The sequence below is a fragment of the Symphalangus syndactylus genome, chromosome 14 (genome assembly GCF_028878055.3).
Source record: "Symphalangus syndactylus isolate Jambi chromosome 14, NHGRI_mSymSyn1-v2.1_pri, whole genome shotgun sequence".
Classification (NCBI taxonomy): Eukaryota; Metazoa; Chordata; class Mammalia; order Primates; family Hylobatidae; genus Symphalangus; species Symphalangus syndactylus.
The window spans coordinates 91,808,462-91,822,714 of NC_072436.2; the positions used below are offsets into that span (position 1 = coordinate 91,808,462).

The 14,253-nt window shown below is 41.5% G+C and overlaps 1 protein-coding gene across 3 annotated transcripts in view; it reads left to right on the forward strand.

The window, feature by feature from the left end:
• Positions 1-14,253, forward strand: part of FSHR (follicle stimulating hormone receptor) — a 199,876-nt gene that overhangs the window by 43,018 nt on the left and 142,605 nt on the right. Inside the window, exon 1 of one of the 3 annotated variants that reach the window (XM_055242921.2) lies at positions 12,347-12,399. The exons of the other annotated variants lie outside the window; for them this stretch is intronic. The gene's annotated coding sequence lies outside the window, so the exon portion shown is untranslated. Of the gene's footprint in view, positions 1-12,346; positions 12,400-14,253 lie in introns of those variants that run through there. 3 annotated transcript variants of the gene reach the window in all.

The following is a 14,253-nucleotide window of genomic DNA, read 5'->3' on the forward strand; positions in this document are numbered from 1 at the left end:
GGTTAAACCAAATTCTAGCCCTTTGGTTTTACCACTGGGCAATGATCGCTTTTTCTGTATATCTTCTTACCTTTCAAAGGATCCCCATTTCCTCATACCACATTGATTCTACCACAATCAAAGGTTGTATGATCATTGTAACAATATTCATCTCTGAGCCTAGTAAGCTTTTATTGTCCCCTCCCCCAACAATTTCTGCTTTTACTTGAATTCTGGGTGCCTTAGTTTCCCTAAGGCAGAGTGAGAGAAAAATCATCCCAACTTCTGGCTTCTTCAGTAGTATAAAAGTACTGTGATTGTTGCTATTGTCTTTACTACACTCTCCAAGGTATTTTCACACATACTGTCCCTTTTGAGTACCACAGTAATGCTATGAGTGTTCTTACTCTGTTTATTTTTCATAGTTGGGGCAACTAAGATTCAGAAACAGTAGTTCACTTACTCAAGGTTATATGGCTGTTTAGTATTACAGCCAGTCTGAAGACGGAACTTCCAGTTAATGTGAAAACCTTCTCATTCATTCTTTTTTTCTCTGAAGCACTTCCACAATGGCCAAGACTGTGGTTTATAAATAAAGGAAATCATAGCAAGCTGGTTCTGGCATGTTATGTAAAAGCAATGCATTAGGAGAATATTGCTTCGGTCTAGAATGAATGTGTGAGTCCACAGAAGCTCCCTAGGATGTAGACTTGATCAGCCCCCCAATCACCATGTTCAGCATTTGGATAATGCTCAGCCCTGTGGTGTGAAAGCCAGCAAAGGCTCCCTAAGTGCAGGTGATTGTACTGGCGAAGTGGTGATGCTGGGGTGCCAAAGTTGTGCGTTTGCACAGTTGTCTCTGTGTCATCCTGTGGTAACCAAGGACGGGAGTAAGAAGATGGATTTTCTGGGAAGCAAGTCTTCAGTGAGAGAGGCTGGGAGTATAACCATCCTGCCAGGTGGAGAAGCAGCATGCTTTGCTGGAGTGACCTGGAAGCTGGAAAAATGAGCTCTTGACAAACTTCCACTTCTCTAAGCCTTAATTATTCCATGTTCTTAATGGGGGTGACAAGGCTCACTTGAGACAACTCTGAAGTCACATGAGGATGACAGGAGGCAATGGGCATGAAAACATTTAAGGAGCTTTTCTTATAATCAATAGAGGGACAGAGTTTACTGCCAACATATCTGCCATCTGTGGGGATCTATGTACCTGGGTGCCAAGACTTCCCCCAAAGTGTCCTGAGGCCTTTTTTGGCACCGTTTAAATTCAGAAACCACTGTCTACAAAATGTCACTGTCAAAATAGAAAACCAGAAGCTACGTCTCTAGTGGGATTATTCAATTCAATTAAAACTAATTGTTTAGGGGGAAAATAAAAAATGAAGAAAATCTTGTTCTCACGGGTTAAAGTAAAAGGGAAAAATGCATTTGGGCAAAAGAAAAAAACAAAAACGAAAAATATTTCAATGGTTTTTTTTTTTTTAAATCTTGTTCACTTACCTGCTGAGCTAACCTTAGCTCTCTTCTTGTCTGTGCAAATGCACAGCTTCCTAGAACATAAGGTGAGTATGTGGCTGGATTAACAATTTTCATAAATAATCATCCTTTTAAATTCCAGCACCAAGGATATAAGAACTCATAGGAGCTCAGAATTTAGCTTTTTTAGGGCTCAGCCTCTCACCCCTGCTGCCTACCACACTTGCACAGAGCTGCATACAGCCGTCTGCCAGAGATTTCCAATCAGTGTTTTGGCAGTGAGATAAGCAATGTGTTAAAATGGCTTAGCCCTGTCTGGCAGAACTAGCTCTGGGGACTTGGTGCCCCACATGTCTGGAGGTGCTGTGCCATCTGCTCAAGGTCACTGGTAGTCAAGGCTGGTAGTAAAGAGTACCCTTACCACAGTGTCTCCATCTTCACCTCTTTAGTCACAACCTCTAGAGCACTGCCCTGGCTCCCATCCTGCCTGTTCCTCAAACATGGTCTATTGACTGGCCGATTTTCTTTCCTTTCCACATTCATGGAGGCTTTTCTTTTCCCTCCAATTGCTTCCTCCCACCTGGGCATTTGCAACTTGTGTCAGGAATAGAAGTTCTCAGGACTGGATCTCTTAATGGCCCATTTTGCACTAATGTATCTTTCAAATATGCAGCATGGCCAGCTCATAAAAATATATTGGTGCAACTTAAAAACTTAATAAAGCATTGTTCACAAAAGTTCATAGGGGCAAGATGGTCTTACTGTCCTTGTTACTTAGTTAACTATTAGGAAGTTTTTCTCTCCAAAATAAAAATTAAATAGCAGTCAGCAATGGTTCTAGTGGTTGCAGGGATCCTCTCATCTAACACTCTCTTTAATAAACTCACAAAGTGATCTGCTACTTCTGCTTAAAGACTTCAAAGACATGGGTTTCTCTACCTATCAATGCATCTTTATAGGTTTAGCATTTTGTTTTGAAGTTTTTAACATATTAAAAAATGTACAGAAAGTAACATCATAACCCCAATGTACCTAAGACCCAGCTTCAATAATTACCAGTAAATAGTTAATCTTGTTTCATCTATGTTTACCAACTTTCCCCAAATCCTCCTCTACTGCATTATTTTAAAGCAAGTTCTAGACTTTATTGTTTCATCATAAATATTTGTGTGTTCTATTGTGTGTGTATTCTATTGTGCGTGTTCTATTTGTGTATTCTATTAGGGAAAAAAAATGGCATTTCCCTTACTCAACTTCACTGTCTTATTATAATGCATATACATTACCCTGAAGCACTTTGGTCATACCTAGTTGCAGTTTTGTGAATGGAAATGTAATAGTTAGGATGGGATTTTTCTCTTTTTTTTTTTTTTTTTTTTTTGAGACGGAGTCTCGCTCTGCCACCCAGGCTGGAGTGCAGTGGCGCAATCTCGGCTCACTGCAAGCTCCGCCTCCCAGGTTCACGCCATTCTCCTGCCTCAACCTCTTCGAGTAGCTGGGACTACAGGCGCCCGCCACCACGCCCGGCTAATTTTTTGTATTTTTAGTAGAGACGGGGTTTCACCGTGGTCTCGATCACCTGACCTCGTGATCCGCCCGCCTCGGCCTCCCAAAGTGCTGGGATTACAAGCATGAGCCACCGCGCCCTGCCGGGATTTTTCTCTTTGCTGAGTTTTAGGATCCCAATTAAAGGAAGTTCACATACATAACCAAAGCATTAATTTCATATTCCCTAAGAAGTGACACCATGAGGTGAAAAAAAATGTGTAAGAGATTCTAGTTGCCACTCTGCAGCTTGGAAGCTGTGCTACCTTGAGTAAATTATTTTATTTTTCCTCAGTTCCCTCTTCTATAAATTACGGGCAATATTGTCAGCCTTACTTCCTTCACCAAGATTTTGTGAGAATCCCATGGGATGATCCACATGGAATCACCCTGTAAAAACAATGTACTGTTTGAGGGTAAGAAATAATTACTGAGGGGGGATAAAGATACATTGCAGAAGCAGAGCTCAGCAGGAAAGTATAAAGAATATGGAGATTTTCCCTGCCAACTAAGCCATTACGGTTCCCAGAGCCTTCTGTGAAAACTCTTAATGGACACTTGCTGAGGAGCCGTGGGGAGCACTAGCTGCAGAGCTGTGTCAAGAAAGGCCCCGTCATATATGATCTCAAGCAATAAACCCGCCATCCAGGCAACAACGGCTCCTTCCACCACTGTGCGGGCTGTTCAGACAAAAGCCACCAGGAAAAGTATATTTTTCACCTTCTTTTGAGACGTGAACAGAGGAACAAATCACTGGTCTTTCCCCTTAGAGAGAAGAAAAATTGTCTAATAATAATACTTTTCCTTAGCCGGCTGGAGAAATGAAGTGACCAGCTGAGCTGCAAGTAGATGATTATTCTTTTGACAAAAACTATAATCGGTCTGAATTCAAAGACCAAAAGCATTTTAAAGGCGAAAACACCTGGGGAGAAGAATGGACAGTGGATTAAAACAAAAATTTCCCTCACCTGTTTCCCTCACAGGGCAGGCCAAAAAAGAACTCAGGAGGCAGAACAGCCACTGGGAAGGAATAAAGTAATGCCTGGTTATACAATGGCCCTTTGTCCGTCAAAGAAGGGCTCTGGGGCTGCCATTCTCTCCAACATATAGAACATGGCTCTCGTGTGTCCTAATGGCTTGATAAGGACAAGATAGTGACAACTGAACTAATCTAGACAAAGACAAGTCCCCAGAGGGGTTTCTGCCTCCAGACAAGCCACATGGCCACAGGCCATACACATAAAGCAGGACTCCAGTTTTCCATTTAAAGAACTGATTCCATTAATAAGGTTCCATTTGAGGAATCTTATTAACCACGGTGTGTTAATAAGGGTAGGCTAGCTGCTGTAACAAGCAGCCCCCTTAAATAACAGTAGCTTCATGTAACAAAAATTAATTTTCCTTCCAACAAAATCTCCATTTGTCTGGGTGACTCTTTGACCCAATTCCATTGCCAGAATTCTGAACAGCCCCAGCTGGATACAAGGGGGCTGGAAATGTTGTCCTTGGCTGGACAGCTATTCCCCAGCAGCAACTCCACACCATGGGAAGAATTGCAGCTTGCTGAGTCTGACAAGAGTGGGAAATCGTGAAAAATTGACTAATAGGCATTTATAAGCACCTACTTTTTGCAAAATCCTTTATCAGCTGTCACAGGGAAACAGAGGAAATAGGATCCTTGATTCTCAAGAGGCTGAAAACATGATGAGGGTGACAAATATGCAGTCAACTAACAACTAACTAGATGTTGAAACTCCATCCCTTCCTTTTCCCTGAACTGTGCCAGTTGATTTCCTTTTATGGAGTATCGATGGACGTAGTATCCTCACCTAGCAATACATGATTCACAATTCAAGTGTTCTTCACATAAAGTCTTACTGAACTTTAGTATGCAGAGACAGTATATTAAGTAGTTAAGAGAGTCAGCATTAGGGCCAGACAGCCCATGTTTAACTCTTGAGACCACCACTTCCTAGGATTTATCTGCTATGGGCCTCAGTTTTTGTACTTATAACATGTGGATGGAGATTGTTCCTACTTCATGGGATACTGAGAGGATTAAATAAGCTAATAAAGGTAAAAACACTTAGTACCATGCTTGGCATATAGGAAGCACCATGTTAATGTTGGCTGTTGTCACTGGATAATGACATATTAAATATGAAGGGCATAAGCAACCTAAAAACATGAGAATTCCTGCATGACCCAGTTTACAAAATATCAACATGCAAACCCTGCTCCCAAATGCACTCTTCTTGGCCTCCTCATGCAACTCTCCTGACCCTGCCTCTCAGGTGCTCTCACATTATCTGACACCTGCATAGCCCAAACTCTCATTCTGGATGGCTTTTTTCTTACTCTTTATCTCTAGTCCCATCAAAACAGATTTGTCTTGATTTCTCAGAAGTGGAAATAATTTACTCTTTTTTACAGAAGGATATCTTATCTTTTCCTAATTTAAAATTTTATTTTCTTTTTTTTTCTTTCTTTTTATTATTATACTTTAGGTTTTAGGGTACATGTGCACAATGTGCAGGTTTGTTACATATGTATCCATGTGCCATGTTGTTTTGCTGCACCCATTAACTCGTCATTTAGCATTAGGTATATCTCCTAATGCTGTCCCTCCCCCATCCCCCCACCCCACAACAGTCCCCTGGGTGTGATGTTCCCCTTCCTGTGTCCATGAGTTCTCATTGTTCAATTCCCACCTATGAGTGAAAACATGGCGGTGTTTGGTTTTTTGTCCCTGTGATAGTTTACTGAAAATGATGTTTTCCAGTTTCATCCAAGTCCCTACAAAGGACATGAACTCGTCATTTTTCACGGCTGCATAGTATTCCATGGTGTATATGTGCCACATTTTCTTAATCCAGTCTATTGTTGTTGGACATTTGGGTTGGTTCCAAGTCTTTGCTATTGTGAATAGTGCCGCAATAAACATACGTGTGTATGTGTCTTTATAGCAGCATGATTTATAGTCCTTTGGGTATATACCCAGTAATGGGATGGCTGGGTCAAATGGTATTTCTAGTTCTAGATCCCTGAGGAAACACCACACTGACTTCCACAATGGTTGAACTAGTTTCCAGTCCCACCAACAGTGTAAAAGTGTTCCTATTTCTCCACATCCTCTCCGGCACCTGTTGTTTCCTGACTTTTTAATGATGGCCATTCTAACTGGTGTGAGATGGTATCTCACTGTGGTTTTGATTTGCATTTCTCTGATGGCCAGTGATGAGTCAAATTATCCCTGTTTGCAGATGACATGATTGTATATCTAGAAAACCCCATTGTCTCAGCCCAAAATCTCCTTAAGCTGATTAGCAACTTCAGCAAAGTCTCAGTATACAAAATCAATGTACAAAAATCACAAGCATTCTTGTACACCAATCACAGACAAACAGAGAGCCAAATCGTGAGTGAACTCCCATTCACAATTGCTTCAAAGAGAATAAAATACCTAGGAATCCAACTTACAAGGGATGTGAAGGACCTCTTCAAGGAGAACTACAAACCACTGCTCAATGAAATAAAAGAGGATACAAACAAATGGAAGAACATTCCATGCTTATGGGTTGGAAGAATCAATATTGTGAAAGTGACCATACTGCCCAAGGTAATTTATAGATTCAATGCCATCCCCATCAAGTTACCAATGACTTTCTTCACAGAATTGGAAAAAACTACTTTAAAGTTCATATGGAACAAAAAAAGAACCCACATCGCCAAGTCAATCCTAAGCCAAAAGAACAAAGCTGGAGGCATCACGCTACCTGACTTCAAACGATACTACAAGGCTACAGTAACCAAAACAGCATGGTACTGGCACCACAACAGAGACATAGATCAATGGAACAGAACAGAGCCCTCAGAAATAATGCCACGTATCTACAACTATCTGATCTTTGACAAACCTGACAAAAACAAGCAATGGGGAAAGGATTCCCTATTTAATAAATGGTGCTGGGAAAACTGGCTAGCCATATGTAGAAAGCTGAAACTGGGTCCCTTCCTTACACCTTATACAAAAATTAATTCAAGATGGATTAAAGACTTAAATGTTAGACCTAAAACCATTAAAATCCTACAAGAAAACCTAGGCAATACCATTCAGGACATAGGCGTGGGCAAGGACTTCATGTCTAAAACACCAAAAGCAATGGCAACAAAAGCCAAAATTGACAAATGGGATCTAATTAAACTAAAGAGCTTCTGCACAGCAAAAGAAACTACCATCAGAGTGAACAGGCAACCTACAGAATGGGAGAAAATTTTTGCAACCTACTCATCTGACAAAGGGCTAATATCCAGAATCTACAATGAACTCAAACAAATTTACAAGAAAAAAACAAACAACCCCATCAAAAAGTGGGCGAAGGACATGAACAGACACTTCTCAAAAGAATACATTTATGCAGCCAAAAAACACATAAAATTTTATTTTCATGTTCCTAATTTAGCAGAGTTGCTTCCCATCTCCCTATCATAATGGCATAAAGGAAAAAGCAATTTCTGAGATATTGGAGAAAGTTTTTAGAAGATGTGATATTGAACTATGCAGGATTGTGGTAGGTGCAGGAAAAGTTCCATGGCAGGTGGCTATCTCTTTATTTGACCAGCTCTCAGTATGCCTGGTCCACATAGCTAAAACTGGATACGCCCTGTTTCACCACACTCTCCCCCCAGTTCACTACCCTTTCTATGAACAGAACAACCACTATGTCCTCCACGCACTTGACCTCAGGGGAGGCTCTCTCACCATTCAGCTTTGCCCACTACAGTCTGTCTCTACACTGTAGTCAGAATTATCTGTACGAAAGAGCATAAATCTGGCCATGGCACCTCCTCTCTCCCCGATCCAGATAAAACACTTAAATGAGACTTCATCTTTCATGGCATTTCTCTACATTTTTCGATGGGCATAAAAGGCAGCTCTTCACACCAACTCCCCTCTCAAGTGTCTCTTTCCTCTGTCCCCCACCCACTCTGCTCCTGCAACACCAAGCCGCTCACTCTTCGCAGTCTCATCGAAGTTCTCAACTTTGCCCTTGGCCTAGAACACACTGCCCATCTTTCTGGATAGGGAATTTCTGCTCATCCTTTTATGCACAGCCAAATATACTCACATTTATCTATGGAGATCTCCAAGATATTCCCTGCATACCTTTTCCCGTGTCATTCCCGGAATCCCAGGCAGATTTGCTTCCTCTGCTCTCCCCTCCCTTGGTGAAGACATCTCCTCTGACATTTTAAGCCCAGCAGGTGTGCTTAATGCCATCTGCTTTTCTGGACTATGAGCACTACAAAGGCAGGAATTTGGGCCTAACTGTCCCTTTGTTCCCCTCATGACACATATTAGGTTATATATGTTTAGAGAATGAATATGTAAAGGACTTTTTAAATCCTCATACCTAATTAGATATCTAAAACTTTTGACTCATTTTTAACTATCCTTTGAACATATCCTCTCAACCCCATTCATTTTCGTTGCCTCCAGGCCACAATTCACCCCTCCACTCCTGCTCAGTCTAAATGTTCTCAGAAGCCACCCTGCACTAATGCAAGTCTCTTTCTCCCTTTACAAACATGCTTCGTTCTGCTTTGCTTCCATTTTTGAAAACTCCCATGCTCAGTTTTTCCTTGAGAGGCTCTTGGCAGGAGAATTATAGGTGAAAAAGTTGAAACTCAGTGGGCCCCCAGCCTTCTGCCTAGTTTATAGCCAGATCCAAAGGTACCAGAACTCTAAGCTGAGCTTGGTTGGCCAGAGCAGGGAAAAATAGGGAGTGAGAGGGGCAAAAGACATGTAAGAGACAGAGGGCAAATACACCCAGGTATGGATACGTATTTGTATTAGGTCAGGGTTCTCCAGAGAAACCAAAGCAATAGAATATACATATAGGAAGAGATGTATTGTAAGAAATTAGCTCACATGATCATGGAGGCTGAGAAGTCTCACAATCTACAATCTGCCAGCTGGTGACCCAGGAAAGCCAGTAGTGCAGTTCCAGTTTGAACCTGAAGACCTGAGAAGCAGGGAAATCGACGGTATAAATCTCAGTTAAAAGTTAAGAGACGACCAATGTCCTAGCTCAAGCAGGTAGGCAGGAAGCAAAAGGGATGAATTTATCCTCCTCAACATTTTTGTTCTATTCAGGCCCTCGACAGATTGAATAATGCCCATTCACATTAGAGAAGGCAATCTACTGAGCCCACTGATTCCAATGTTAATCTTATCTAGAAGCATCCTCACAGACATGCCCAGAAACAATGTTTGCACTGGGCATCTCTTGGTTGACAGAAAACATTCATGATCATACTATTGATGTTTCCAGGTAAGGAATGTGTACTCAAAATATATATCAATATTCATTTGAAAGCCATGAGTTGGGAGGAGAAAGAGATCTAGCATTAGAGTCAGGAATACTTTGTCCAAACTTCATCTCTGCTGTTAAGAAACTGTGAATTTGTGAAAGTCACCTGGTCTCTTTCAACCTCATTTTCCTCACCTATAAAATTGGGAATAGTAGTTCTTACTTTGCAGTGTTATCAAAAGGACTACAACATAAGAATATAAAGCCTACCAAAAACCATAGTTTTTGCCATGGGGTAGATTCCCAATAAAAGGTAATGACTATTAATAATAATTTTGTGATTAACCATTGTCAATCATTTTTCATTCTATAACCAAATTGTTTCTCTTTACCATCATAGATGGATTATTTTCCAATAAGTACTCATTAAAGACCTGTAATTTTTAAGACACAAAATGAGTGACATATAGACCGTGCTTTCCTGGGGCTAATTATAACAGAGTGAAACAGCCAGGTCAGCCAAGAGTCACAGCAGTAAGATAAGTGCTATAAGATAGGTATGTGCAAGACAGCATGGTGATCTTAGCAGAGCCTAAGCAGGTCCGAGGCACTTGCCCAGAGGAGATAATACGGAAGACAAATTTTAAAAGAAGAGAGGAAATCCCCATGAGAAATAGGAAAGAAGGCCATTTCAAGGAGAGGGAATAGCATGTAAAAAAAAAAAAAAAGTGGAGCTAAGAATAAAATAGTGCAATCAAGAAACAGCAAGTAGCTTAAGGTGATCAGAAGACAGGACTAGGGGCTAAAGCAGGAGCCAGATCATACAGGAATTGTTTATAAATGGCGAGGAATTTGAACTTTATTCTACAAGTGATAAGGAGTCATTGAAAGGTAATGATGAAATGCGATTTTCATTTAGAAAGTTGTCTTTAGATATTGTAGAAAACAGATTACAATAATGCTTTCCAACTTTTTTTTCACACAATGGCACAAGTAAATTAGTGTAATAAAGGTATGGCTCATTATGGTCAGTAATAGGATGCTTAAGGCGAGAGGCTGCTCCAGACTCCACAGAGCTGCAGAGAGCTGAGGGACTTGCCATCTTGCACATATGTAGCCTTCTCGCAGACCACCGTTGTGAAGCGGTACAGGGGTTAGGAAGCTCTGGATTAGAGGGAACCATAACTATCAGGCAAGCAATGCTTTGAAGAATTAACCACACTGAACTTTTTTGTCTGGATGAGTCCTAAAGAACAAAATGTAGTTAACAGCCAGTAACGTAGATTCAGTGTCAAGAACGTTGCTCCATGCTCATGAGCCTGGTGTTTGGTTGAATTTAATAAGCTGTCTCTTTATATGGTATAAAAGTAAAGAGCAGAATAGGGTAAAATATTTCTTTCTTCTCTCTTAATTTGATTTCAATCTGTACCTCTGAAGAAAATCCCTGAATGTCAGGAACCATCTCCAGCCAAACTGTAAAATTATTGAAGGTTATTGTGGAATTTTAGCTTTTCCCTATCATTGCCCTCATTCACACACTCATATCCCCTATCTGTTGGCCAACTGCAGGAGCTCTCTTTCTCTCTCTCTCTCTTTCTCTCTCTCTCTCTCTTTTTCTTTCTTTCTCTGTCTCTCCTTCCTCCATCAAACTTGGCTCCCAGAGACATCGCTGATATACTCACTCACTCCTGGGTATAAGTGGTATAAGTCTGCCCTTGCATATCTTCTCCCTGGAGTGTCTGCACTTCAAATGTCATCTTGTTGTTAAGCATTAAGGCTTGCCTCCTTTTAAATGTATTTCAGGCCTGAGGTCTCAGGAAGGAGAGATAGGCAGGCAGAGAGTCTTCTCTTCATACTCCTGACATTGCACTTGAAAGTTGTCTCTAATACCTCTTAAATACCTCCTTTGGCCTTCCTAATAAGCTGCTCAGAAGGCAGAGCAGATAGTCATATGCCCATTTTACAGAGGAGAAAGCTGAGATCCAGAGGGATTGAGTGATTTTCTTATGACTGCCCAGTTTGCTTTTGGGAGTAAGGTCTAGCTTGCTGATTGGGAGGGAAGGGAGAACCCTCACCTTGCCATGAAACTCTTGTCTGAGTCAGTGTTCTTCAACTTCCATCAACTGGGAACATACAGCCAGCCTCACATGGTGGAGAGAGGTCAAAACATCCAGATGCACCTCTTCCCAAAGCTTTGTTCGTCTGCTCAGTGGCCTTGAGTGCAGCAGCTCCCAGGCGGATGGCAGTAGAGCACGGCTCACAAAGACAGCAGTGCTTTGTCCTGAAAGACTGAATGTATCAATGTGGAGACTGGGATGGGCCTTTGGGAAATGAGAGCCAAGAGGGCACATTGATGAGAATCAGCTTGCAGACCCTGATCTTTATGAGAAAGCAGAAACTTAGTTGTTTTTCTCATTTAAATCTTTTCCATTTATTTTTGCCCAGCCTCGTGACTCTTGAAGTTTAATTGTCAACCTTTGTTTTTTAAGCACAAAAGGGGAGGAGCCTGACTTTCTAAGGCATTAAGAAACTTAAAGTGAGCTTCCTTGGAACCCTCACCTTGCCCTTGAACTGAAGAAACAGGCATCCAGGCTCAGGAGTAACTGGGGAGGCAACAGGTGGTGGAGAAAACCAAGGAGGGGAGTTTGTCAATGCAACATGATTGAGATATGCCAATGCAAGCAGCACTCCCCAAGCACACCAAGGCAAAGGGGAGAAAACTGCCCCTTGTTTTCAATACAGTCTCCCTTTCTCACTTTTCAAGGCTGTTCCTAATATTCAGATAACCTAGATTACACTGGTGAAAACACCCTCAAACTTTGTGCTTTGTGTTTGTGTTTGTTTGAAAAGTACAAAGTGTGATTGGTCTCAGTACTCACTCCCTGCCCTCACCCTGTCCAGAATTGATGGTATGAGCCCCTTCCCCCAAAGTTTTGATATCCATGGATTTCTCAACTCAAAACAGGTATTTTCATTGCCTGGATATTCTTCCCTTTAATTCACAAGTCTCCATTGCCAAGCCCTTCTCATTTTCTACATGCCCTCGGAAGTTTTTAGAAGGGTGGTCTCCTCTCTGTCACAGGTGAGTTCTGTGCCTGCCCCCCCTTTCCCATCCCCATCTCTTTCCCACCCCATACCAAGAGGGGGCACTTGGGGCTAAGCAGAACTGGTGGAAATACTGGGCTGGGATGGGGCTGACTACTCCCTTCTCTCTCTACCCTGCTGTATTGAGGATGGCAATCAGAGATAGAGAAGAACCAAAAAAAACACCCAGCTGAAGCAACTTCAGTCCTCTTTACATTCTTGTCATCTTCCAGCCTCTTTCTCATGCCACTCCACATGCCCTTTGGAACATGAAATCTTTCTGCAAACCATTTTTCACTTAATTTCGCAAGTCAACCTGATTCTGTCAAGATTACAGCTCGACTAGAATGCAAAGAAAAGACTGAACAAGAACATTTTCTTTTTCTTAAGCTTTTCTATCTAAAAAGCCTTGACGGACATAAAACAGAAAGGAAACTGAGAATCTAGAACGGCTCTCACAACAACTTTCCATGGTGAATTGTTTTGAACTCTGACCAAACAAAGGAAACTCTTCCCCCTTCACAAAGAGCTCTGGTCCAGGGGGCCTCTCTGTAGCACCACTTATTTCTACCCAACACATAGCAATCCTCCACCTGTGCTGAGGAAGTGGCGATGGCTGACCAGAAAGTCAAGCCTTTTAATCTAATCAGCCTGCTGAGAGGCTGAAGAAAAGCAACTTGCCAGCTTCAAGGATTACCCTTTTTCTTCCCACGGCCATTGGGCCTGGGGTCAGCATTTTGCAAAGATTAAATCTACTCTAATCTTCCTCCAGGTAAGAGTTTGCTAGATAATGACCTTTCCTATACTCTTACTGGCATGATTACTGATACTATCATCTCCCCCAAGCCTTTACAAACTGAAATTGCAATGATAATACTGAATTCTTTCAATGTCTTTTTAGAGGATTAAAAAAAAAAAAAAAAAACATAGCCCACCTAGTCACAATAATCCGTGGCATTTGAGCTTTGGGGAAAACCAATGGGCAGCAAGGCACACTAAAAGAAAACCAAACAAAGCACCTGTTGTCCTCTATTCACAATGCAATAAAATGATCTGTCTGTATTCCAAATTTCAGCCAGGGCATATATAGAGTCATGTCTGTAGTCTTTCTTATCCCTGATCATCATGAGAGGAAAACTCTGACCCTTATGTAGGTTATTCCAGTAAGGCCAAGAGAATCAGATACATTCTTTAATGAATTTTTCCCTCTCTTTCCTGCCATTTTTGCCCTCAATTTAAAAGATAGGGATAGGTCCTCACTGTACCAATGAGCCAGCCTTTAGAGGCAGGCCATCGGTTCTGTAGGGATGCCATCTCAGAATGTGCCCTTTGACATCCTTGGATGCCACTTATTGGCTGCCCTCTGTCCCTAGATCCATGCTGAGGATCACATCTATCCACAAGGGGTTCTGCAAGGCAAATTCTGAGTTCTTGGCTTGGAAGAAGACAAGCAGAGGAGGACTCTGTAGTTCTACCTGAAATAGGCCTTACCTTTGTTTCTAAAGCTTGTCTTATGACTGACTGTGTTGTGAGAGATTTGCCAATGCTACTTTATGTTGTGAGCCTGAGTTTATTTACAATCCTTTAACTTCTACAGGAGAGGATCTTTCAAATTATAAGAGGAGCCACACGAGCATTTCTGTATCAATCCCTTCCTAGATATCCTCAGAGGCTCCTATTTCCTTCCACGTAATGTCCAAACCTAGGACATTTCTTTTCAATAGAGCAATATTGCTCCCAAGGAGGCACAAATTGTTTTGGGGAGGGGAGGAGAGATAAGACAGTTCTTACTCCTTTTATTATAAAGAACAGATATACATACAATACATAAACAGATATACAATATAACTGT